This window comes from Lissotriton helveticus, chromosome 7, assembly GCF_964261635.1.
Source record: "Lissotriton helveticus chromosome 7, aLisHel1.1, whole genome shotgun sequence".
NCBI classification, from domain to species: Eukaryota; Metazoa; Chordata; class Amphibia; order Caudata; family Salamandridae; genus Lissotriton; species Lissotriton helveticus.
This window is the reverse complement of record NC_136068.1, coordinates 853,508,505-853,536,446: the sequence shown is the minus strand read 5'-3', so window position 1 is coordinate 853,536,446 and position 27,942 is coordinate 853,508,505.

The following is a 27,942-nucleotide window of genomic DNA, read 5'->3' as shown; positions in this document are numbered from 1 at the left end:
AGTTGAAATAAACAGCCATTTGTGCCAACGTTTTCACCTGTAACTTCTTCTACCTATGTGCAGATTTTGAAAGCAATAGATTGTATGTACGTCCACTGGACCCTTCTGGTTTTGGTGACATATTGGACTTGTAGGTTCACAAATAACCCGAGGTACCCAGAGTCAAGAACTGCGCTGCACCTTGCAATGGGTTTTCATTGTGTACCAGGTGTATAGCAATTCATTTGGTAAAATATAAAGAGTGGAAAATAGGTATCAAGGACACCTATTTATTTTCAAAATGGGAACAAAATATAGAGTTTAGAAGCAGTAGTTATTTACACATCTCCGAAATTGGGAGTACCCTAACAAGCATGTGAACTAGAGGACATTTTTCAAAGTAAATTCTTTTTTACACATTGTCTTACACGTGGAAGGCAGAATTGCATAGAAAGTCGATAGGTACTTGTGTTCTACAAATATGTGTTCCCCTAAGTCTCCCAATAAAAGTGGTACCTTACTTGTGTGGGTAGGCCTAGTATCTCCGACAGGAAACAGCCGAAAATGCTCCATGGACATTTCACATTATTCTAGTGAAAACTGACAATTTTTTTCGCAATGTGTCTAGCCGCTGATTTTGGACCCTAGCTCCACCAGCACACTGGGAAACTTAGCAAACCTGTACATTTCTGAAAACGTCACATCCAGGGGAGCCCAGGATGGGGTGACTTGTGTATCTCTCACCAGATTATGTTACCCAGAATCCCTTGGAAACTTGAACATTTGTCAAAAAAATAAATTTTCCTAAAATTTCTGTGACAAAAGTTCTGGAATGTGTAAGCAGCCACCACCCTCACCCCACCCAGCATTTCCATATTTCTCCTGAAAGAAATGGTACTTCACTAGTGTGGCTAGATTTAGTGCCTGTGACAGGAAACAGCCTAAAATGCAATGTAGGCACATAACATTTTTCTAGTGAAAACAGACTCTTTTTTGCAATGTGCCTAGCTGTGGATTTTGGACCCTGGCTCAGCTGGTACATAGGGAAACCCATCAAACCTGTACATTTCTGATAACTAGACATCCAGAGTAATTCAGGATGGGGGGACGTGTGTAGTTTTCACCAGGTTCTGTTACCCAGAATCCCTTGTAAACCTAAAACCTTTGTAAAAAACACATTTTCCTCTCATTTCTGTAATGGAAAGTTCTGGAACCTGTGGGGAGCCACAAACGTCCACCCAACAAGCATTCCCCCAAGTCTCCCAAATAAAAATGGTATTTGTGTGGGTTGGCCTAGTGCACGTGACAGGAAATGGCCCAAAACACAACTTGGGCTTTTTTCGCAATGTGCCTACCTGTCGAGTTTGGACCCTCACTCAGCCGGCACCTAGGGAAACCTAGCAAACCTATACATTTGCGAAAACTAGACACCCAGGGAAATCCAGGATGGGGTGAGTTGTAAGGCTCTCACCAGGTTCTGTTACCCAGAATCCCTTCCACACCTCAAACGTTGTCAAAAATTACTTTCCTCACATTTATATGATGGAAAGTTGTGGAATATGTGGGTAACTACAAACTTCCACGCCCAAGCATTCCCCCAAGTCTCTTGATAAAAATGGTACCTTAATTGTGTGGGTAGACCTCGTGTGCGTGACAGGAAACGGCCCAAAATGCAACTGGGCACATCACAAGTTTCCAGTGAAAACAGACCCTTTTTGACAATGTGCCTAGCTGTGGATTTTGGACAATCGCTCAGCTGGCACTGAGGGAAACCTAGCAAACCTGTACATTTTTGAAAACTAGACAAACAGGGAAATCCAGGATGGGGTGACTTGTGTGGTTCTCACTAGGTTCTGTTACCCAGAATTCCTTGCAAACCTCAAACTTTGTTCTCACTTTTCTGGATGGAAAATTCTGGAATCTGCAGGAAGCCACAAACTTCCACCCACCCAGCATTCCCCAAAGTCTCCCTATAAAAATGGTACCTCACTTCTGTGGGTAGGCCGAGTGCCTGCAACACTAAAAACCCCAAAACTTATTGTAGAGACTTCAAAATGATTGATCGCAAATGTACCTGGTTTTTGCGAGAGAGTCACCTGCATTTTGGGTCCCGGCTCAGCGTCTAATCCTACCAAACCCAAACATTTCTGACATTTAGACACATAAGGGAGTCCAGGGAGGTGCGGTTTACATGGATCTCCCAATGTTTTCCTACTCAGAATCCCCTGCAAACCTCAGATTTATTAAAGATGTAGGATCATCTGCCTGCCACAAACTTCCTACCACCCAGCGTTTACCCAGGTCTCTAGATAAAAATGATACCTCACTTGCGTGGATATGCCTAGTGCCCGCGAGAGGAAACGGCCCAAAACATAAAGTGGAGACTTCAAAATTATCGATCGCAAAACTATCTGGTTTTGCGAAGGAGACACCTGCGTTTTTGGTCCAGGGCTCAGCAGCCATCTAGGGAAACCTACCAAACCCAAACATTTCCAAAAACTAGACACCCACAGAAGTCCAGGGAGGTATGGCTTGCATGGATCTCCCAACATTTTCCTACCCTGAATCCTCTGCAAACCTCAAATTTAGCTTAAAAAAAATCACGCATTCGAGGGTTAAACACATCAATAGCTTCATCTTGGTACAAAACAGAGTGAGATACATCAGCTAGAAAGGTGGAAGAAGCAAGATGCCAGTATAAGCATAAGTGGGCTACATATCTGTTTTACAATTTGCATAGCATTCTCCATTTAGGGAAATTCACTAGATTCACCGGAAATATGTCTAACAATATATTTAAATCATAGATTTCCATGTATTCTCTGGCTACCCTAGAGTTATTTCTAAGGACTGGCAGATGTTCCACAGGAGTGCATTTGGCAAGAATATGCAATGTCACAGTTTTTTTTTCTTTTTGTCCGTGTATATATTAGTTAATTTTATTTAGGGCTACGGTAAACAATACTAACCACATCGCAGAGTTGTAAAAGCACTTTGGAATAAGAAAATATAAATGATAGGAATAGGTAAAAGCAAAATGCATTTAAAACTTGGGGTGAAATAAACCATGCAGTTTCTAAGCAGTTTCTAAGCAGGAATGGGATCTAACAGTGGGTAGCTGGTGGCAGCAATGTCTTATGCATCTGACTGTGCAGGGTGGTAGGATTACATTAAAAAAGTTTCCATTGTAAATATAACATTGTCTAACCAAAAGGTGAGGTGAGGTGAAGAGGTGGGTTTCTAAGGATGTCCAAATTTTGTGTTTGTCTTGAGTAAATTTAGAGATTGGTAGTTCCACAGAAGGGATGCAACTATTTGGAAGGTTTGACCTCCACCTACACAATTTTGTATTGATAATGATAAATAGTTAGTAGTTGCCAGTTGACAACCTGAGGACTTAGGCTGTTAAGCAAGGGATGAACAGTGAGTAACTTCAGACCACCTTATGGGCTGTTCTTTTGCTGATTTTTATTAATGCACTGATCTCACCCTTTCTAATCCACTTGGTTCTTGCTATGACATATGATGTGTAATTGCCACAAGGATAGAGGTTGTTCTTGGTGGGATACTCTTTTTAAAATATGATCATTTCTTTACTGGGAGCTAATAAAACGTGCTGTTTTACTGTATCCAAAGCCAAACACATCGAGCAGCCTAGTTCTGAACTTCTTAGAGTATTGAGTGTCATTTTGGGAAGATCCTTAATACAGTATGCAGGCTGTTGCAGTATTCCAAGTCATACATGACCACAGCAAGGATGATCATAATTTTCTGGAATCCTTGAAGACATTGGGGTCACTTTTAAGCAGCCATAGGTGACTAAATGCTGTTTTCACAACCTCATTTGGCAGCAGAACGGCACCTTACTATTAAAGGGCACTCCCAGCTTGTGTAGTAGTCAAAATGTATTGGGGAAATGTTAGTTTTATGAAACCTAGATAATGGTAATGGGCACTGCTTGATTTGCAATAGAAAGAGTGCAGGTGCCCAAAGCGCTGTTCAGAAACCCACTGCTGGTGCTGTTAAATTTTAGAACTCTGAATATGAAAATGCGAATTTGTATTGACCTCATGTCTTGGCCATCCACTATCATGCATGCCATGCCCCTGTTTCTCACTCTTCCAGGTTCCTGATTACTGGCTTTGTGGGAGGTTTTTCCGTCTTTGTCTTTCTACATCATTCCCCTTTAAGTGTTTTTCTCTCTCTTGCTCTCAGAAAATTACTGATGCAGAAAAATAAGTACCCAACCCCAAAATTGAGTGCGAGTAGCTCCCACCCACAACCACCAGCTCAAATTAAGCACTGGTAATGAGACTTGATAGTATATGTATATTTTGCCACTTGGTCAAACATTTTCCCCTACCTTCCTTCAAAATGGAGACTTGGGATGATATTTGGGCATTTTTCCAAACGCATTGCTCACATTTACTCCAACATTTTACTTTGTGAACATTCATCCACATCCACAGAATAAAAACTTTGAATGTTTGAAAATATCCACAGAATTTGAACTATGTAGGTGTGCACCACATTCACCCTGGACAGCCCACTCTCCTGGGAATGGTCATTGTTCTACCAAACGTAAAAGGTGAAAATCTGCCTTGCTGGTAGATTTTTGGGATTTGTAAATGGGATTTAGGGAGGAAAATATTTTAAATTCTTATCTGGTGAAATCAATTTTTTGGGTCATAATGATAACAGTTTATGAATGAGAGGCATAATTCATGCTTGACTGAAGGAATTCGTTTTCGTTACTTTTCAAAGTAAACCTCTAGAAAAGGGAGGAAATACTTATGATTTGTTGTTTATATCCTACAGTGGATAGAGAAACTCTGGGGCTTATTTACAAGTCCTGTGTGCCGCTGGAACATCACTTTTAATATGGTAAAAAATTGACGTACTGGCGTCGCAAGGGGTTTGTAAATAAACCCCTCTGTTCTGGACAATCCTGCTTAGGTATCCGATTTGTCACACCGATTTATGTTATTGTGATATCTGCTGTACTTCCTCGTTATAAAAGAAATCCTTACATGTACAAGATAACAGAAAATATATAAACCCTCAGATTACTGTAGTAGCAGATAGGATCCTGCAATTGACACCTGCTCGTTAAATACCTTTCACTGAGAAACATTCTTTCATTCCATTCTGTCACGTAATTTCCCATTTCTGGCTTTCCTGGTGAGGCATCATATCATTACAGGCAATGTTGTTAACCAACAGTAAATAATGTATGTGGTTTTGTTCAAACGAGGGAAACACCATAATCTAGAGCTCAGAAATATGTGGAAAATTAAACTGAATAAACTTGTCTATGTTTTGTGAAAGAATCTGACTCTTTGTTTTGGGTTAATCCTTTATATTGTTGCTATAGGAAACAATGTTAAGCTATATATCATTGTAAGACATTTTTAATCAGTTTAATTTTTATGGACTTACTACAATTCCCCGCAACACAGGTAGAGCATGCATGACTAAAATGAATAATCTAGCAGAAATTTCTTCTAATTAAATAATGTGAATGATCAATAAACTTTTAAATTTGTGAGGACCACAAATGTTTAGTTTACCCTAAAAAGTTGCTCCTGTGAAGTGAACTGAATGAAGTTTCATGGGTGATAAAGGGATGGGGACATTCCCATATTGTATGTGGTCGAGAGGAAGAGGTTTTGCCCTTGTAGGAAATATAGTTCTCTATGCATCAAAAACATACACAAATATACACTTCAACCTATTTTCCTCCTCGCTACTTCAACGGATTGCCCAAAATATGTGCCTAGTGGACCTGCTTACCTGAGAGTCTATTATTTGGGAAGATTTCTATAGCACACTTATTCGTACTCTGTGAAACCCTGGAAATGCATAAACTTATGCAGCATACAGGTGTAACTCTAGTAAGTAACTGATGGACATCATTCCATCCCTGAAGCAGCAGCTTGCATAGTTTTCGAGTGAGCCCCGTTAGCCACATGCAGTCTTCAGGATTACCTGGTCCTGACAACTTCCTGTACGTCTCACGAGTCGTGACGTGGGAATTACAGCTGCCTGAGGCAGGACCTCCGCTTATGCCACAGTCCTGCTCAAGGCAATGTGTGGTTTCCTGACTAGGGTGACCAACCGTCCGTAAATTTCACGGACCGTCCGTAATTGGGACATCACGTCCGTTGTCCATGATGATCCCTTTTATGGGCGCCTTTTGGCCATAATTTTGGCCTTTGGGGAACAGCACTGTTCCCCTGTGAGACTCCTCAACGCCCTGATGGGGCCACCTTGCACTCCCCCTTGAGAACAAGAGCAGCCCCTCCGTGCCCATTGTCATTCTGTATGTGGCTGATTGCTACATACAGAATGACAATGGGCCAGTCTGGCTGGTAAAGCATGTGGTGGGCCTCCTCCAGCCTTGGGCACCCTGTCAGAAGGAAGAAATGTATGAAAACACCCATGCTGTTACCAGAGAAGCCAGTTCATCAAAATAAGGCAATGAAAGAAGTTTAAAAAAGGGTTCTAGTTCTTTCAGTCTCATCATTTTAGAACTGAGGCATTTTCAATATTATATTTAAGGAAGCCATGGTTGCTGCTTTTTTATTTTATGCAACTATCAACCAATGACAAAGCCTATAGTTCTGGCTTGTTGTAGGTGTAACATTACTTGCTGAATTATATTTCTGAATGCAATGACAGAAGCAGCAAAATACTAGTCAGGCAGCTCACTATGCTAAGCACAGATTTTTAGCTTAGGTGTTTTAAGCTACGCTCCTTTGGAGAGACCCCCCAGTTTTTTCATCCCACTTAAAGCCCTGGAAACAACACCATGCCACAGTCATCTCAGGTCCTGGCACTGTGCACAATGCATGACTCATGACTTCCAGATTGACTATGTGTAGGGGCATCTTGAATCCCTCCCTTTTCTTTAGGAACTACAGAGCGGTGTGAGTTCATGATGGGTCTCTTCTGTCTGCAACTCTGTAGACAAAGGCTCAGCTCGCAATTAAAGTAAAAACGTGGGTGAGAGAGTAAGTGAAGGGATGGGTGGATGGCTGGATGGATTAGTGAAAGGGTGGATGGATGAATGAAAGGGTGAATGGATGGATGATGAGAGAAAGAATGGGTGGATGGATGAGTGAAATGATGAATGGATTGATGAATTGATAAGTGAAAGGGTGAATGGATGGACAGAAGTGTGAAAGGGTGGATGTAAGGATGGATGAGTGAGTGAAAGGGAGGGTACATGGGCAAAGGGTTGGATTGATGAGTGAAGGAGTGAAAGGGTGGACGGATGAGAGAAAAGATGGATGGATGATAGAAAGGAGGGATGAGTGATAGGGTCAATCGATGGATTCATGTGTGGGTGGATGGAAGGAAGGATGGCAGGCTAAGTGAAAGGGTCAATGGAGAGAGAAAGGGAGGATGGATGTGTGGATGACTGAAAGGGTGACTCGGTGGGTGGATGAGTGACTGGGTGGTTGGATGAGTAAGTGAGAGGGTGGCTGGATGGGTGAAATGGTAAATGGCTGGATGGATGAGTGAATGGATGGAAGGGTAGAAGAGTGGAAGGATGAGTGTGCAGATAGATACTGTGACAGGGTGGATGGATTGATAATGGATGGATGAGTAAAAAGGTGGATGGAGGGATGGATAAGTGAAATGATGGATGGAAGGATACATGATGGATAGGTTTGCAAATGGTTGAATATGTTTGGATCTGGATTAGTTGCATCTTATGCTTGCCACTTTACATCTCACAATGTATATCTGAGCAGATCTTCCCAACCATTTCTCTCTCCAAACATGCATGCTCAGTACCATTAATTGTAAACAAAATATTGGACTGGACAACCCAGTGCTGTAACCCTATATATAGATTATTATCATATAAAATACCACAAAAAGACCTGCACAGTTGATCAAAGCTGCGTGCATGCAGAAAAACGTGAAGTACACGATTGTTTCAACCTAATACAAACTTATTTTGACTAGTGCTTACCTTTTTGTCTATTTACCTTCTTACATACTATTGCGCAACCTCCTCTTATGTGCCTGTAAAACTTATCTTTTGTCCAGACGTTTTGTCCAGAAGTTTTGTCCTGAATTTTGACCTCTTGTCCTGTTTTTTGGTCCTGAATTTTGACCCTTTGTCCTGAATTTTTACACTCATCGTCCTGAATTTGCACCTATGGCAGTTGGTCACCCTACTCCTGACAGAACTTCTCTGACCTCCCGCCACTAGTGCTTAATTACTAACGCCTCTTTTAGCAGGCAGCGTAAAGGTTAAATGAACCAGAAGGAACCGGACTGTGTTCAGCATTTGCTCTTTTTCCACGACTCTGCGGTTATGTGGGGTTTCTTCTCGCACCCTGGGAGTTTGAATTGTCACTAATGCCGCTCTTCAACCCCTGGACCTGTCCCTGCCCATCGTACCGCATCCTTCATCGGAGCCCCGATTAACCGTTGCATAAACACATTGCAGAAAGCACCGCGCTGGCACGAGCGAACTGCTAGACATATTTCCCGCCGCATTTCTGAGTGTTAAATATTTCAGTCCCACTTCATCTGTTGCGAACCCCTTGAGTGCTAATGGACTTTGCATTTTTTTGCTGTCTGCACATGAGATTCTGCCAACAACAGTCATTAACAATTTTTATGATTCAGCATATGCAAATTGACTTATTTCGTATTCCTGGCAGTGAAGAAAAACATACAGTATGAAACTTCAGCACAATCACATTACTTTGGGCGCTTTTGGAACACACACATAGTACGGTGTAACAGCTGCTGTACCACTATTACTTCCTGTTTCAAACTAATTGGGAATATTGTTTTCTTGAAACATATGTCTTACTTCTAGAAATGTATCTAACAGCTCCTCAAATGCAATCCAAGAAATATGGAACTGGGCACAGAGCAGTCTTGAAGAAATAATAAAACAATGCATCTAAAAATGTCCCAAAAAATTTAAAAACTGAAGCAAGCACTTGAACATGTGTGACCCAACATTCATGGGTGTGCAGTGACATAATTATATATGTTCTCTGGGCTTATTCAAAACTGATTTTGCTCTTTGGACTCCTTTATTCTTTTCCACACATTCTATTACCAGGTCCACCTTTGCAGCACCTGAAACTGCCCAGCTGCCAGGCCATGCTGCGCCCCGATCACGTGCTTACTTGCCAATACAGAAGCAGCGGTCAAGCTCTAAAGCCAGGAACAGTCTCCCTGGTTGGCAAGGTCCTTGCTGATTTGTTCCTCTCTGATCCCACCATCTAGGTGCCGTACATTAACTTGGTCTCTAAAGCGTTAGCTGCTGGAGCCCCAATCCCCTCAACCTGGAATGGAGCGGAGATTGTTCTGAAATTCAAAAAAGGGTGCCCGGGCCTTTCCATCAATTACCATCCTATTAGCATCTTGGATAATCTGCAAAATATTTTTTGCAAGCAAGTGCTTCTACAGTTTACAGAGTGGATTCTGGACAAGGGCATTTTAACACACTCACTAGCAGGCTTTAGACCAAAGACGGGAACCGTGGACCAAGTCTTTCATTTTCTATTGGCCAAGTGGAAGACCATTGATATTAACAGTGAGAATCTTTTTGTCACCTTCCTAGACCTCCGTGCCTCATTTGATCTGGTCCCTAGAGCTAAGGTCTGGGAAATACTGGTTAGTATGCGTGTCCTAGTAACCTCCTTGACATCATGAAGCGTCTTCATAAGGGGAACTATGACCAAAATCAATGTTAAAAAAGAAGTCCTCCAGGGCTCTGTTCTAGCCCCAACTCTCTTCTTCCTGTTTATCAACAGCTGCATAGGTTTCCTTTAGGACTGGGTCAATGATTTGCCAACTCTTGCAGCTGCAAAAGATGCCCGCATTGTTATTTGTGGACAACAGTCTTGATTTTCAAAACTGTAGTTGGGATGCAAACAGATTCTCACTCTTTTGTGAGCTACTTAATTTTGAAATCAATGCTTCAAATATTAGGTTTATGGTCTAGAATAATTGAAAGAACCTAAAAGGTAACATGCACTTGGTATCCCATGACTTGGAGAGAGTAAAATATTTCAATATTTTAGGGATTAGACTGTGCAACAAAGATAGCATGGTCATCCCAAATCTCCAAGAGTTGTTTATTGATCAAACACTGGGCATCAGCATTAGTTAAATTTGAGAAAAAGACCCCTGACCTCCTATTTTGCTGATGATAGAGATCTCATATACTCAGATCAGGATTGTATAGTGCAGATTTGTGGGGCCACTGCAATATGGCAACTCTGGGGATAGATGAAAACAATTTTTTTGGGCCCCTCCTTAATCTCGGTCATGGCACTTTATTGATGCCTTTGAGACTTGACTTTGCTCTAAAACCCATCTCAGTACTAGTTAAGCTGAGCCTGATTGTATACTGGATCCAAGTATGGAGTACTAAAGAATTGACGCCATCATAAAAATGAGAGAAAGATAGATGAGAGGCAATACACAAAAACAGCGAGTTAGAGTGCACACAAAGCAAAGCTCATTCCGTAGGCGTTATGAGTCTAGTTGTACATCTTTATTTTCCAAATAGTCCTTTGTACACATGTGGAAAACAGCCAACGCGTTTCGCCCTTCACAAGGGCTTCTTCAGGGCAAACGTAAGGTGGCAAACTTCATGTATCAGAATGTAAAATCCATCAATAGGTCTTATTGCGAAATGTACAAGTTAGTGGACGTTGTTTCCATAAATGAGGCCTAAAATTATTAATGAGCACCCAAGTATCCTCAGTCTAATAAGAATGTACGTCATCCACGATGGCGATGAGCTAGGTCTTCAGGGATTGTTAAGCCTCCAGTGTAGTCAGGCAGAGTACTAGTATCATCCCGTGTGTGTAGTCGGAAGACATGTCCGGCTACACATGCAGGATGATACTAGTACTCTGCCTGACTACACTGTCTTAGGTCTGATCAATAAGCGCGTTTAGGCCGTAAACTGTTTAAATTGTAGTGGTCTGATGTTGAACTTATATGTTGTGTACAATGATGATGTATTTTTCTATTGATTCATTTCTCTCTTGATCTTAATACGTTGCACTGCATGTTTTACCGATTTTATAGTGCAATTTGATTTGTGTGTTCATGAACTTTTGTATTTGATCTGACAATAAAATAAGGATGATTTTGCACTGATGCTCTAAAGTGTTGGGCACCAATTAGAAAAGGTGGCTGTAGCAGTGGCTGTGGCTGTAAAAGTGTATAGGTACTGGTAATATTATTAGGGTGAAGCAAGGGTTGAGGTCCTTCGGTAAGGTAGCAATGCTTACAACTGCTGCTAAAAACGTTACCATATGCACATGCACACAAAACGCTCTTACAACGTTCATACCAGGTAGGGCAAAGTAGAGATTTTAGCCGCTAAGTGTGCACCTGCTGCTGAAACGTTGCCATGTGAACGCATACACACAAACCACCATTTTCACATTCATACCTGGTGGGGCAGAATAGAGATTTTAGAAATGTTTTACTTCATTGGGTTTGATGTTTTCACGATAGTCTACAAACTTTTCTTTTGTTATTTGGAGAGAAAGTAACATATGATGATAAGTGGGTGTGCCGGTGAGTACCAGCCAGCAGCCCCCTTGGTGTTACGACTGTGAGGTGCTTTCTCTCCTTTCTCACACTTTTTCTTTATTTTTGGTTGGGAAAAGCTCTATGATGGTTCTATGACATTGGTTTTATAAATTGATACACCATGACAGGTTGATTAGTGGTAAGGAACACATCTATGAGGGAGTTGAGAAGTATTGCAAACCCCTTCAGTGTCTAAAATTGGAGTATCGAGTATATACACTGTTGGTCAGGCCTTCTGGTGTTTATAATGTATTGAGTGGGGGGCGGCCTGGCCTTTCTCCCCCTGTAGCTCCTATTGTGTTGATGAAGGGGGAAGAGACATTACCAAAAAATGAATAAATGGACAATTGGCTAGTCACTGAGGTTTTTGTTTACCCCAATTCTTTTTGAACGCAGGTGTGTTTTTTCAACCTCTCTTTCCTGGCCACTCTGGTGTTTTCGGAGATTCTGGATTAAGGGAATGTGCAAGAGGCTGGAGAGATGTTTGTATGAAAGTGTGGGCCTAGGCCTTCCTACTGATGCGAACTACCGTTTTGGCTCTCTGTGCAGTTTGTTTCTTTTTTTCTACAAATGAGGTTTGTGAATAGAGGTAGTTTTTCTTAACAATCCAGTTGTGTAACAATCAAGGAAAGTCAAAAAAGTTTAGGAGGCCCCCTGAAGTACAGTTAGGGACCAGGGGAATATCAGGAGAAAATTCACAAAGTCCCGAATTTAAAAGATGCCCTTGGAAAGCATACCTACCAGGTATTAGGTGTCTATTCCACAAGTTTGATTACTGAGCACAACCACCCCACATCACAACAGATAATATACATGCAACTGTTCATAGTTTAGACAACATCCCACCATCATATTAGAAATAAAAATGACAATATTAAAAAAATAATATTCATGTGACAGCAGAAGTTACTAGATAGTCCAATTTTCAGGCTAATTAATCCAAGCATTAAAGGCACCAGACCAACATTATTATTTTTTATCCTTAGTATCCAAATACCTACTGGTGGCACCTCCGATACAGCGATAAATTTTCAGACTTTATCAAAAAGGTATGTTCTGAGTCTAATACCCCCTTAGCCTACCATTAACTAATTAAACATGGGAGTTATACAAATAGACTGTCGCTTTCCTTATAGATAAAGACAGAAACTATCATATCCCGAATCAATGGGACTCCAATATATCTGAGTGTGGACCCCAACCAGGACACCTCATATTGTGGTTTTTACAGACGGTACCCCAGACTGGATAGCTGGGTGCCAATTACTATAAACTGTTATTTTGAGGTAAGACACCCTAAATATATAACTTGGGTTATGCCCAGATCCATTCACGGAGGGTGGGTTTGTTTCCTAAAGGGTGAGATAATTTGAGCTAGAAATTAAGTACAAGTATGTCAGGTTTAAAAAGTTCAAGAGCACAACCACCGGTATAGAATTTTGTTTATGGTAATATTAATAAAGAATTGTTTGCAACTGTGTATGTTGTAGCACTGGGATTGTTTTCTGTATAGAATCTGACGACCAAATTGTGTGACAACTAGATATATTTAAACTTCAGAAGCGAAGTTATTTATGATGTTTTGTGTATAAAAAGAGGGGTTCATTATTGTATTTTAACAATGTTTGTTTAATAATATGATTATGATGTAGTAACATTATGTTTCGTTATAGAAACTGTCCTGATGAAGGTTTTTTAAACCGAAACGCCGCGTCGACTCATGTTCTCAAGAACATTTTTAATATTCTTCTGATGGATAATGTGATGTATTTTAAAACTGGATGAACCTTTTTTTGTATAATTGTGTAATAAATACATGCATTTCTTCTAATACTTGTGCTTCGTGTTCTGCTGTCACATGAATATTATTTTTTTAATATTGTCATTTTTATTTCTAATATGATGGTGGGATGTTGTCTAAACTATGAACAGTTGCATGTATATTACCTGTTGTGATGTGGGGTGGTTGTGCTCAGTAATCAAACTTGTGGAATAGACACCTAATACCTGGTAGGTATGCTTTCCAAGGGCATCTACAATCAAGGAAAGTACATGCTACACCATATTTTCCATTGTTTGATATGTGTTTTTGATGCTTAAATAACCAATTTTATAGTATTCCCTCCCTTGGTCTATGATAATAATTATGTAATACATATACATGATACAGAGATAACAACCTCGCCTCTATGATAAAGGTTGATACAGCACTTCATTGAAAAACCTTTTTCATCATTAGGAACTTTGACCTCCACGGGGGATATATTTGCACAAAAGCTTGGAAAATCTCAGGGTTTTATCTTACCAAAATTGGTTGCAAATAGTCAAGAGAGGGAAACGATGTAAGGTTCCCAAAACAAGTAGTTATTTAATTTAACTGAGCAATTGCCTTAGGGAAATTTAGGTATAAAATGGTTGAATAAAAATTAACTTAAGTGGGTAAATATGTATTGTATGCAAATGAATTAGAAGAATAAAACTATGCAAGTGAAAAACGATAAAACTTTCACAAAATCTGTGCACTTTGACCTTTTTAATCTCATAGGGTGTTTGTGAACAACAGTAAAGATGAAAAGAAAGAAAAAACTATTCTTATTTCTAATAGTTTTACATTATACTTTTTGGGGGGAAGGATAAGTCCCACAGAATATTTTCCTCTTTTTGTTGTACTTTTTTTTACAGAGTGTATTGGCAATATAATGCCCAGATGGACAAATTCTTGCCATCACTCCTAGCATTTCCAAATGGATAGCCAGGACACTTGTTCCTGACTCCACTCAAGCCTGCCCTTGGATGATGGTGTATTGGTGTCATTAACAAATTCAGACACATTCCACTGCATTTTACCACTCTCCCAGAACTTGTGAAGATGCTGGTCACTAGCATCTCCAAAAGGCTTGTTGAGGGAGACAACGAAAGAAAGATGCAGCTTTTATTAGTAGACTGTTAGAAACATGAATGAAAAAAATGAATGTGCAGAGTTAACGGAGGATTTTTTTAGGTTGTAAAAATATGTTTTGGTCAACAACACTATACATATTTAATGAGATCATGAGCAATAACATAGTTACATCAGCAGCGATTGGGGTGATTGGGACTATGCTTAACAAGCTATTAAAATTACTTGCTTCACATCGCAAATATTCACAATTATAGTCACAGGGAAGTCAAGTAACTTGTCCTCTGTCAAGTGATTTTTGATCAAGAGGAAAAGCAGAGAAGTGAAACTAGGTTTCCAGATTCAAAGTTCAATAATTTAGCCAAGTAAGGATATCACTTGTCATAGCAAAACATCAACCTCAAAACCCAAGGAAATTCCAAAAGCTTGTCTGGGGCGTTTTGATTTGATCTCCAATCATTTAATGCATTTGACATATTCTAAGTTGTTTTGAATGGTGCATATTCTGAGGATCAATGCAAAGACTTGTAAACCTGGGAATGTATCAAAACGGTACACCTACCTAAGTGAGGTGTGACGTGGAAGAAATATCCTTCTTCCTCCTCCTTATTTCATCACCACATCTGCTGCATTCTGCAGTACACATGGTAAGAGTAAAGTGCCTCTAAAAATTGTTTTTGTGCAGGTAGGTTTTCCTTTCTGTACACAAACAAACAAACGATCCTGCCTGTAACACAGACATCTATGTTACAAGTGTGCATGCATTGGGGCTAGGCTGTACACAGTGCACCAATGCAGGGACAGGGCAGAAATGTGCCATATCTTTGTTAATATGCAGCGTTTCTGCTCTCTCCCTTTCATGCATCTCGGCCACTGTACTTGAAAGTTTAGTAAAGGTGCCCCTTAAGGCGCAGGAGAAACACCTGATTACACAGGGAAGTGCCTTCTCCAGTACAAGCACACACTCTCAGTTCATGCCTGTACTTGATACAAGACTGGTGGTTTCAAAACGTTGTATTGATTTCACAGCCAACGGGCCGGCCTTCAATTGGCATTGATTACGAACCTTCTTCCGGAAGATGCAATCTTTGAATCAATACTGTTGTGAGGGTAACTGATGTGGGGTTCCTGCACAGTCCATGCCCCTCTGATAATGCACTATTCTGCGCCCAGGCCAAATGATGCAACTTCATAACATCTTATCATGGAAACCTTTTCCTAACTATGTTTTCTCATGAGAGTAATACAAATGTAGTAATTTCACCTCATACAGATATGTACAATTACAATAATCGCATCATTACTACCTTGATTCGTGTAGTTGTTCCAGGTTTGTGAACAGGGGACATGATCCCTCCAGTCCTATGTTCAGAGGCGTGAGCCTGCAGCCACTCAAAGATCGAGCAGGGCAGGTCACGGATAGCAGGGTTCGTAAAGCCTAGGGAAGTATAGGGTACACGCGAAATGCATACTGATCCATTGGCCTAGATGGAGGGATGGAGATCCGCTCAGCTACAGAGGTTCCTAGCAATGCACTGTTGTGGGTTCTAGTGTGCTGTTCATAGAACAGGCCTCCCCGTGACAGTGTTTATCCTCGGAATGTAGAGAAGCGAGCCCATCTCCAAATGGTAGTTAATAAATCAGATACCCCAGATCTGTTGCTCGTCATGACTTTTAGTTTAAGGTTCTGTGCCAATTCACACAGGGCACACATTAATTTGCAACTATTTGGAACATAGTGCCTGATAAAATACAATTTTGCTATTTGGAAACAGCTATAATAAGTAAATTACAAATGTTTAATCACAAAACAGTATGTACTGAGGCTTGACATTACCAAATAGTGATTTTTAGGTCTAGAGTTAGCCAACACCTTTTGACTTTATATAAGATATAAGTACAATATATTTATTTAAAGGGTCTTCCAGCCAGCTATCTTCATCCTTTGTTCTGTTGGTGTGTTATTCATGTTTTGCTTCTTCCCACTGCTGCATACAGCACGGGGCAGCCAAATTCTGCCACTGGATAACTTTACTTTGAGTGACTGCAGTTTGCTCTTTCACAAGGAGCACTTCCACACACAAGCCAGTTCCCTTCTGTGCCAATGTTTTTTTTTTTTTTTTTAATGTATTACTTTGCTGTTGCCTTTGTGGTTAGAGTCTGATTGACAGCAGGCTGTTATCCCAGATGTGAGTACAGGCCACACTCTATGCTTTATTAGATCATTTCTCCTGCCAATGCTGTTGTAAAACATTTTTGGAATGACCTTTTATTACAGTTTGGTGGCTGGTATTTCACAGGATAGCAGATTGCGTCCCTTTGAAACTGTTCTGCAAAAGTTATTGAAACCTTCAATAGTATGCATCTGGTTTCATAAGTGCACAATTCTTCAGAATATGTTTATTCTGGACTCCATGTCACCAATGATTCTTTAATAAACTTTGCCCAGGAAGGAAACCAACCTTTATTGTGTTTAATCTGTACCACTTGTAAAACCTTTTTTTATTGCCTTCTTTCTTTTCTTCTTTCTTTTGTTCCTTCTTCTTTGTTTCTATGTTTCTTTGTTTCTTTCTTTCCTCCTTTTTTGCTTCTTTTGTTCATTCTTTCATTCCTTCGTTCTATCCTTTCAATATTTAATTCCATCTTTATTTTTCTCTTTCATTCTTCCATTCCTTCTTTCTTTTTTTTCTTTAATTTCTTCTTTCCCTACTTTTTTCATTCCTTCAAGTGGCAGCTGGGGACTTCTGAAAGTGGTGAGGCAGTAATGGCAGGGAAGTTTTAATTAGCAAACATCATCACCATTATAAGGAGAGCCTCCTGCAAGAACCAGTGCCCTATGTTTTAATATCAACAATAAATATAATGAGACATTTCAGTGCAGCTTTAAATAGACAAAACGTTACGGAGGCAATTTCAATACTGCATGCACACTGGCAAAGGCTCATTCAGGCCGCTGCTCTGGACTCACCGAATACACTTGCTGCATAACTTTAAGGCTGTCCCGTTTTAGTCATCATGCTCCAGCTATGCCTGCTGCAATTATGTGAGCAGTGGCCCCACAGGCGTCTTCTATGTAGCCCATCATCTAAATCAATCCGGATGCTGTTTTTCTGTTGTTTGTATAAGTGAACAGTATAACAGCAGCACCCGGATTGGTTAGAGCAAGCAGACACAAAGCTCACATGTAGACCTGGAGGCTGTGTCTATGTTCCTCCTGGCTCTACTCACATAGCACTAGTTTGAAGAGCTGACATACGCATGTCGGGTTGGCTGTGCCTAAAGAAAAGGCCAGACTGACATGCGCACTTCATTTTACAGTGACAGGTAGGTTGTCTGCCAATCATCATGTCTGTATCAGCCCACTTCTCCTTTATCCAGCATGACAAGTCCTTTCAGAACATGACCCAAGTAAACCTGTAAAACAGACAGAGAACGCTATAAATAATGTTTGTGTATGTCACATCTTGTTCACACACAGCGGGCCAATGCCCTGGCCATCCTTAGGAAAAGCAGCCCCTGATTCCTTTTTTTCCTTTTATCATTCTTTCAGTCCTTCAGTCCTTCATTCCTTTTTTTCCTTTTTCTCTCATCATTTCATTCTGCCTTTACTTCTTTCTTGCTTTCCTTCTTTCTTTCTTTCTCTCTTGCTTTTCGTTTTCTCTCATTCTTTCTTTCCTTCATTCCTTATTTCTTGCTTACCTTTTTCTTTCAATTCTTCTTTCCTGCTTTCTCTTTCTTGCCTTCTTTCTTTCTTTTCCTCTTCTTTATTATTTGCTTTTTTCTCTTTTGCCTTCTTTCATTTCTTCTTTCCTTTAGTCTTGCTTTAGTCATTCTTTCTAGCTTACCTTCACTCTCTCCTGTGTTTCGTTCTTGCTTTCTTTCTCTCTTTCTTTTTCTTGTCACTTCCTTTCTCTTACTTTCTCTCCTGCTTTCATTCCTTCTTTTCTTCTTTGTTGCTTTCTGTCTTCCTATCCTAGTGTCTCCGGTCTGTCTTTCTATACTTTCTTCCTTCTTTTTTGCCTTGCCTTCTTTCTTTCCTTCTTTCTTTCTTTTGTTCTTGCGTTCTTTTTTCCTGCGTATTTGCCTCTGCCTGTCCTTTCTTTTTTCTTTCTTTCTCAAAGGCAAGAGGCTGACCAGGAACATCGCAGTGATATCACTCACCCTTTGACCCTAATGCCATCACAGGAAGTGAAGTCATATGACCTTTGACCTTAAGTGTCAGTAGGAAGTGGTGTTACATGAATTTAAACCTGAAAATGTCACAATATTTGACATCACTAAAGTTTCGTAATAACTTCATCATTAAAAGAACAACTATATTAAGTGCTGGCATGATTTGAAAGTGGTGGGATGCAGTACTTAACCTGATTTGTAGTGAGCCTGAACTCTTTTAGATGGGCAAGTGGGGTTCTTCAACCAAGAACATTAAAAAAAATAGGATCACATAATGTATTAAAAAGCAATATTTTCACGCAATTTTGCAAAAAAAACCATAGATTTTGAAAGGGCATTCATTCATATTCAAGTCTTTTCAAGTTGTGCAAAGACAAGTAAATTTGATGTTTTTGAGGAGATCACTCCATTTTTTCCCAGACTGTGCTATGGATGCCCACTTGTGTAAAAAAATCATCCCCCTTGTAGCAGGGATAGCGTTTTCAAAAAATAGAAAAAGGACTTGCACAGCTGTGTAGATCCAAAATTAAATCACAATTAGGAGGATTTATAACTGGATGACTTTTTATGTTGGATGATTTTCGTGCTTCTTCAAGCATTGATGAACTGTTTTTGATCATGGATTAAACATTTAAGGAACCTCTCTGAGTTGTGGATTTAACCTTGATGAACTTGCATTAAATGCTGTAGACATCTTTGTCTCCTTCAGTGCTGTGCACCAGGGCGCCTTCTTCCAATTGGGGGGAGCTTTGCATTAGTCTTCAGGGATAGCATTTTGTCATCTGTGTCCCTCATATGCCATTGTGCCCCCTTTTGCCAAGAATGACCTACAATAGCCTAGTGTCAGAATGCTGTAATTCCTGCTGTCATATACCTTGGGGGTACTCTCATGCCAAATTACCTCTAATACATTAAGAAAAGTATTTTGTCACGGTTGCCACCCTCCTGTATGTCATGGTTTTCTTCCCTTATGGCACGAAATATCTCCAATGAGCTAGTGACAGCACTTTGCGATGGGTACCCCCTACACCTACACCTACAGTTTCCTCAAGTGTGCCAGTGCCAGCATTTTCTATGGGTTCCCATTATGCCATGAATTACCTCTAGCATGCCATTACCAGTATTTTCCACAGGTGCCTGTTTACTAACATTTGCCTCCAGTTGTCCAGAAGCAGCATTTTTCAACGAGTGCTTCTGTAAGCCATGAAGTATCTTTATTATGCCAGGGCCAATTGCAGACAGGTAAGCATAAAACCCACATTCTGACTCATGCTCACTTATATTCACTTACTCACACTCCATCATTCAATCTCATGTGCACTCATTTATCCTCACTCACTATCTTGCACTCGCTCTAACTCTCTCATTCTTACTCTGACTCAATCATGCTTACTCATACTCACATGCACTTACTGTCATTCTTACCCACACTCACTTATTTCACACTCACTCAAATTCACTCTAATTTTCACTCACTCATACCTTCTTACTCATGTAAACTCACTATTATTGTCACACACTCTGACTTACTCATACTCACTTATACTAGGTCTCAATGATCACGCACACATATACAGACAGATTCTCACAAACATGCACAATCTGTTAAACGGAAACACTCTCATCCAGTTGCGGCCCGTGGGGGGAGTTCCGTGGGGCAGAAAAGCAGTGCGGGGGAGGGGCAGGGTGGGGGGTAGTAAACACCGGAATTTCGTAGCACGTGCTGCATCGCATTCTGCAATGCAGGGCGTGCAATGAAATTTGTTTTATTCATTTAATTGTTTACTTACCTGCAATCATCAATATTCTGGTGTTTACTATCTCCTAACCTGCCCCTCCCCCCCCACCTTTCCACCCAACGGAACTCCCTCCGAAGGTCCACAACTGCTCTGATCTACAAGCATCCACATTACATACATTTAAAAACGTTATTTTTATTTTACTTATAACATCTGCCTCTGAAGTTCTTCATCAAGCTCCTGGAGCTTCACTTGTTGTTATACTAATAGTAAATAATACAAAAACATCCACTCTCTGTGTAATAAAAGATGGGCAGAAAACAAAGGCAGAACACAACACCCATCAGGGTTAGCTACATAATCGTCTTGCACTGATTTTGCTACCTCTGAAGCAAGGGGTGGCAAAAGCTAGGGGTCACGAGGGGCAAGCCTGGAGTCTCAAGTGAGACTCCTGGCAACCTCTAAATGATGTCCATGAGGCTGACATCCAATGGCACAACAACTGGCTTTCCTAGGTCTGTCTTAGCCAAGACCTTTTTATTTTACTAAAATGATGTGTATGACATAATTACTTACAGGGGTTGTCAAACATACTTCATCCATTTATCTGTGATTGTGGCAATCGCATTTTTCTGCAACCCACGCGAGCATGCATCGAGGGGCAAGGCATCACCCCACTTCACGGGGCCCAGAGTGAGGGTAGGATTACAGCTAGTTGCCGTCCACCTAGTACTTCAGAGCAACAACGTGTTCTGTTTCTTCCCCCGTCAGGCCGTAGTCCACTATACGGGGGGTATTCCTCTGCCCAGTATAGGTCTACTAGGGCGCCACTCCATGTTGTCTGGTCACTACCCAACAATTTCGGAACCAGACTTCTAGTAGTGCGCCATGTATTCACTTAGGTCCTGAAGAAGTGCCATACGACTCATTAGGAGCGATAAGGGTACAAAACATGTCGCCCCATTAGACATCGATAGCCCTCTAGGAACATTGCATTCACATAGGTCATCCACACACTTTTCACTAAGCTGGGACTACCTTAACCATTAAACCTTTTTTGAATAGGACTGCTCCAGACTTATTATAATATCCACTACCCGTGCACTACACTACCCTTGCCCTCTCACCCGCACGCACCCCACGGCTTCTTCAAAAAGATCTCCGCCAAAGAGCCCTGTTTACGGTGAGCTCGTCGGGCATTGCAGCGCCGGCCCGACTAGGAGCAAAACCCAATGATGAAGCATGACATCCTTCGGGCTGTGTGAGGGCATCACGAAGAAAGACCTGTCTTCCTTGTCCCCTTAGGAACTGCATACACCTTGTAGCACAATCACCCCACTTCAGCCATTGGCTGACTTCACTGTGACTAACAGCATCTTTGGTCAACGGGTTTATTTTAGATTGCAAATCTCCCAGCAGCCTTCCAAACAATAACACTTTGCAAAAACCATGACAAAACAAAACAACAATTGGCAAAAGGCTGGCTGATGTGCCAGACCTATTTGCTTTGCTAATGCTTAACATGTTCTCTTTCTTAATGCTGATTTGCGATTTGGTTTGAATTGCAAATAATGAATCATAAATAACTGTGAAAGTCATAGCAAAAGAGAATGGCACAGAAGGTATCTCAGAAGAATTAATCGTGAGCCAGGGAGAGCAGCACACATTTGCATTTCTTAGATTAAAATGTGAAAGTCAACAGAATTTCAAGCGTTTTGGAGGGGGGGAAAAAGAGTACATTTTGTGACCAAGAACTTTTGGTGGAAGAATCTATGGCCTCAAATTATGAATTATTTGGGAATAGCTCACGTTCAATTCCAGAGGTCACTGAAAGGAATTGGAAGTGTATCCAAGAACACATTATTGTTGGGGTTAACAGGAGCGAAAAGGAAATAAGAAAGCATTGGCATGACCTTAGGTCGAGGACCAAAGAAAAAGTTGCCAACATGAGTCAGGAGGCTGCAGCAGCAGGCACAGGACCCAGCACTGTAACACTCCTATCTGCAATAAAACAATACGTCTAATTGACTGTGCAGTCAGAGGCAGTGCTAGGAGTTATGACAATTGACACATCAGCATGAAGACATAGAGGTTTGTTAACTCAATATGTTTATTTCTCAATTTCAAACACCTTTTAGTCTTATTTTTACAAAATAAATATATAAGCTTAAAGTGACACTTTTCTTTTTATAAATTGTAAAGCATTCCACGTAGTATGTTAGCTCTACCACGCCTAATGCCTCATGGGCAGTGTAGTCTTTGGGAATTGAATCTTCTTTTCTTAACAAAATGATTAATGTAGAAAAGATCTATAATTTTTAAACTGCAAATTTTGTTTATATGTAGCACATACAAAATATAATGGAAATAAAAATGATAATACTATCTATACCAAATTAAATATTATTTTGATATATTAATCATACAACTATTATCAAGTACATAATATCAAATAGCATGCAATAGGTTCCAAAACCGAGGCACCTATCCAGAGAACCCAGCCACAGAGCCACAGACAAAGGACGAACTTTCACTATAACAGCAGCTGTTAACACACAATCAACACCACAAACTAATACATGCAGGTTAAGATACCAGTCATTTTCAATTTTAGGATCTGGTAAGTCTGATATAACAAAAGGAGTGAATGATGTGTTCCAAGTTAATGCTGCTAACATAGATGCAAATAGGAATAGCAAAGGCACAAAAAAATCTGCATACAGGCTGTAGGACACTCTGTAGAAAGGCTGACATCTGCTGTTACAACCATGTGCTGACTCACAGCTAATATGCAAACAGAGATGGTTCATAACAGCATTGATGTACGCAGAAGCCTTGCACAAATGACAAATACACTTGAGGAAATGGAGGCAGCTAATGTAGCTAATATGCCAAATAATACACTGTTAGAAAGTGATGGGGCATCAAGTGTTAGTAGTGTGTCTGCAACAGCGGAACCAAGCACAACTTGATCTACAAGAAACCACAGGGATCAACAACAATGTCGTGCTAACATCAAGTATCAATCAATCAATCAATCAAGAAATTTGTATAGCGCGCTGCTCACCCGGAGGGTCTCAAGACGCTGGGGGAGAGGGGTCCGCTACTGCTCGAACAGCCAGGTCTTGAGTTGCTTCCTGAAGGAGAGGTGGTCTTGGGTAAGACGGAGGTGGATGGGGAGGGAGTTCCAAGTCTTGGCTGCCAGGTAGGAGAAGGATCTTCCTCCCATGGTGGCTCTTCGAATGCGTGAAACGGCGGCGAGGGCGTGGCTGGTCGATCGTAGGCGGCGGGTGGGAGTGTAGAAGGTCAGGCGGTTGTTGAGGTACCTGGGGCCCTGGTCGTGGAGGGCCTTGTGTGCGTGGGTGAGGAGTCGGAACGTGATTCTCTTGCTGACGGGGAGCCAGTCCAGGTCTCTCAGGTGTCCGGAGATGTGGCTGTGTCGGGGGATGTCCAGGATGAGTCATGCGGAGGCGTTCTGGATGCGTTGGAGTCTTTTCTGCAGTTTGGCTGTGGTTCCGGTGTAGAGGGTGTTTCCGTAGAAGAGAACTGTTACTAGAAGTTTGTGACATAAATAGTAGTGCAATATTTCCATTTTTTCAAAATAAATGTTTGTGTTTCTAAATAGAATTTTAAAAGTTTCTAAAAGCAAGTCAGTTAGCTACCTATTGCTAAGGATATTTGTTAAACATGTTAAAAATGAAAATAGTGGAGATCCCAGACACAAGGAGAAGACTCATAATGTCATCTGGTTAACATCTCTCGTATATTCCTCCTTTTGTCTCTCTTATATACAACCCCTTCTTCTCCTATGTTAGAATTAGTTATTAAGAATGTGCTTTGACTGTTCTGGGACTAACTGTAGGAATGTGGAATCTGACTACATGGTTGCCCCCACTTTTTTCTGGTGTTTTGATGTTTTTTTGTACTTAGTTTGGCTGGGATCCTGCTATTCAGGACCCCAGCCTATCTGCTTTCCTCTCTATATTGATTCCAAGTACTTTAGGTACACTCCTGTTTGGTTACTGGGGTACCCTTGTGAGTCTCTAGTATATGGTAGCTTAGGTACCAAGGGTATAGGTACCCCAGAGGCCTACCAGGGGCTGCAGTATGTATCATGCCACCCCTGGGAAGCCTTCATAAATGACACCACAGGACTGCTACTGCAGCCTGGGTAAGGTGGTGCATGCACCCCTTACTTAGATATAGGTTACCTATATCTACCTTAAATCACTCCACATATAAACCTATCAGTCACCCCTATGGCAGGCCTTATCAATCCTGAAGGCAGGGTGCTCGGTTTTGTGTAAGAGGGTGCCCATGCATGAGCAGGGCCCCTCTTCAGCCTTCGGAACATAGTCCCTGGGCCTGTTCTGTGAGCAGCCAGACCATATACTCTTAAGTGCATGATAACCTCACGGTAAAGGCTAACTTTGGAATGGCTGCACAGAAACATGTTGTGTTTGGTGTCAGTCACTTTGGAATCCTACCCCCGCCAGTCCTGGCGGCAGGGGTAGAATTCCACCCTTCTAGAGGGAGAGACATGTACATCCAGGTAAACCCGGTACCAAGTTTAAAGAGCCCCGGCATCACAAAATCGATGCTGCAGCCACAGACACGAGTCTGCCTCCTGCTGCTGGATGAAACTCTGGCTGGGGAGGCCTGGACAATAGGTTTCCTGTCACAGGGAGGTGTAACCAACTCCCAGACAGGCTTTAGTGTATTGGGGCTGGGTGGGTGCACTCTGAGATTGCTTTGAAGTCTGCCCTGGGGGGACATTTGGTGTTCCTGTGCATAGTCCAGTTCAAACCGGTTTCAGGGGCTACCAGCCCCTGCTCTGGTACAAAACTGGACAAATGAAATGGGTGGAGCCACCCCTCTTTCCAAACCGACCCATTGGTGGGTCCCCAGAGTAAGTCCAACCCCTTCCTTGGATATAAGAAAGGAACCCCTGACTACAGGACTTTAGATTACACCTGGACAAAACTCTGCTACAGATATCCTGGAACTTCGACAATCTACTCGACTAGATGACTGAAGAATCTCCCTTGGAGTAAAAGAGTTACTCCCCTGCTTGGCAGGCACCAAAGACACATCTGACCATTCTGCATCTCCGAAGCTCCCGACGGACGCTGAAGACTTTGCAGCCCAGAAGGTAGATTTCCAGACTTCTCAGAAGCTGACCCAAGCCCCCAGCAAAGCTGAGACCTGCAGCCCTCATGAGTGATGTGGAACCAGAACTCCTGGGCAACCTGCACATTTGCAAGTGCATCAGCTTCTCGACATTCCTTGAGGCTGTGCATTTGTTTACTTGTAGCCCAGACATCGAGCACCTTTTGCACTGAATATTGTGGGCCTACACTCCACTTCTGTTCTGTGAGGCTGCTCTTTGCATTTCCGCTCGAGGTACCTTTGCGATCCCTGGTCCATTGACTGGTGGGTCCCTGAGAAGGCAACTTTGACTTTCCGTGAATTTGGCTGGTTGCTCCAGACATGCCCTGACTCTCCACCACTTGGTGAGGCCCTTGGACCTTGCTGGTCTGCACCAAAGCATTTCTTCACTTGCTGCATGGGTTGCAGTTGCCAAGGCTTGTTGGGTCCAATCTGGTCACCGATGCCGCAGCACTCGACATCCTTTATTGGAAAGCTCAATTCCAGCTCCTGGTCTTCGTCGACACCTCCTGGTCCTCGTGGCTGCAAAGTCAAGCTTCACCTCTTCAACCTGAAATCACCCAACATCAACAAAAAAAGGGAATGTGTACCCCCAGACCTAATACGGAAGTTCCCACGTGACATACCACTGAAACAACTCTCAGATAGTATGGAAGTTCCCGTCACGCTAGAGGAGCTCACCACCGCCCTCTAAGCTATGCGTCGGTGCCGGGACCTGGGCCCTAATGGATTCCCTAGTGAGTATTTTCGAGGGTGTATCTCCCAGGCGTGTCCTCATCTCCTTGAAGCACTACAGGGGTCCCTTGAACTGGGGATACTCCCGCCCGATTGGCAGCATGTTGAAATTGTATTTCTTAAACCAGGGCACCCCCCAGATCTTGCATAAGATCCTGGCCAATCGCCCCCCACCATATATTGCGGAACTCGTCTACCTCAACAATCCCGCTTCATGCCTCAACTTTCAATGCACCATAACATCAGGCGAGTTAACAATGCCCTGGCTATGGTACCAAGGCTGGGACGTCCTGCGGCGGTCCTGCTCGTAGATATTGATAAAGCCTTTGGCTAGCTGGACAGGGTGTATTTAATCCTCCTCTTACAGGCCCTAAACCACGACCCACAAGTCATATCCTACACTTGCCTCTTATACACGGATCTCTCTGCTTCTGTTTGAGTCGCAGGGCCGTGTCAGCTCCATATCCCATTAGTAGGAGCACGCAACACGGGTGCCTCATGTCCCCACTCCTTTTCATACTTGCTATGGAACCCGTGGCAAATTGGGTACGAGGGGATCCCCTAGTCTGAGGCTTTCAGTGGTCCAAAGAGGTGTTGGACAAGATCCCATTGTATGCATACGATTTCTTGTTCCTCTTTACAGGGGTTCTCGGGCCCTCGGATCTTGCGGAGCCTATGAGTGTTTGGGGACACATCGGGTCTATGCACGAATCCATCCAAGTCCATACTTTTCCCAGTCTGCAGTAATCAGGGGCGGGGTACCTGGGCAACACAGTTGACACACGCATCTGACGGTTTTACATACTTGGGTGTTTTTGTGTCCACTGATTAGGCGGTGTCCTGGGCACGCCACATAAATCCTCTAATAACCAAAATCAGAGTCTAGGTGCGGACCTGGTCCCCTCTTCCCATGTCCCTATACGGAAGGGCTGTGATCTCTAAGATGGTCTCATTACCGTGGATCTTGTATAGGCTTCAGAATTACCTATATAGTGTTCCTCAATTGTGGTTTACGCAAATCAACACACTTCTTAATACCTTCTTGTGGGGTTGTGAGGCTATGCGCGTCATACTGCAAACATGTACTCAATCCACATACTGTGGCGGTATAGTGTCTTTTGACATTTTTGCTTACTACGCAGCTTCCCATCTTCTCAACATTAATGAATAGTGGTATAATCCCCAGATAAATCCTGCCTTCGCAGTGGAGAGAATTGTGATAGAGGACCAGTCATTGCTCGACTTGCTGTATAGCTACAGTCACCTGGGCTGTCTACCACCTGCCACCAGGGTGGTGAATCAGCTGTCATGACGCATGGTCCGGTAGATGGGATGGGGGGGACGATTGACGCAGATGACTCCGCTGTGGTGGGGATCTCCTCTTTGACAGGTGGGGGCATTATCTGGGTTCACGCATGGGATCTCATTGGCATATCTACACTAGGAGACATAATGAAGGGAACAGTTCTCAAATCCTTCCAGCAACTACAGGAAGAGTTCCACCTCAACCATAATCAATTCTATAAATATCTGCAACTGTGACATGCCCTATCCACACACATAGCGACACTGACGGAACTCCAGGAATTCCGCCCACTAGAAGGGCGACTGTTAATGGGGGATATCGGAGAGCACAAGATTAGACAAACATAC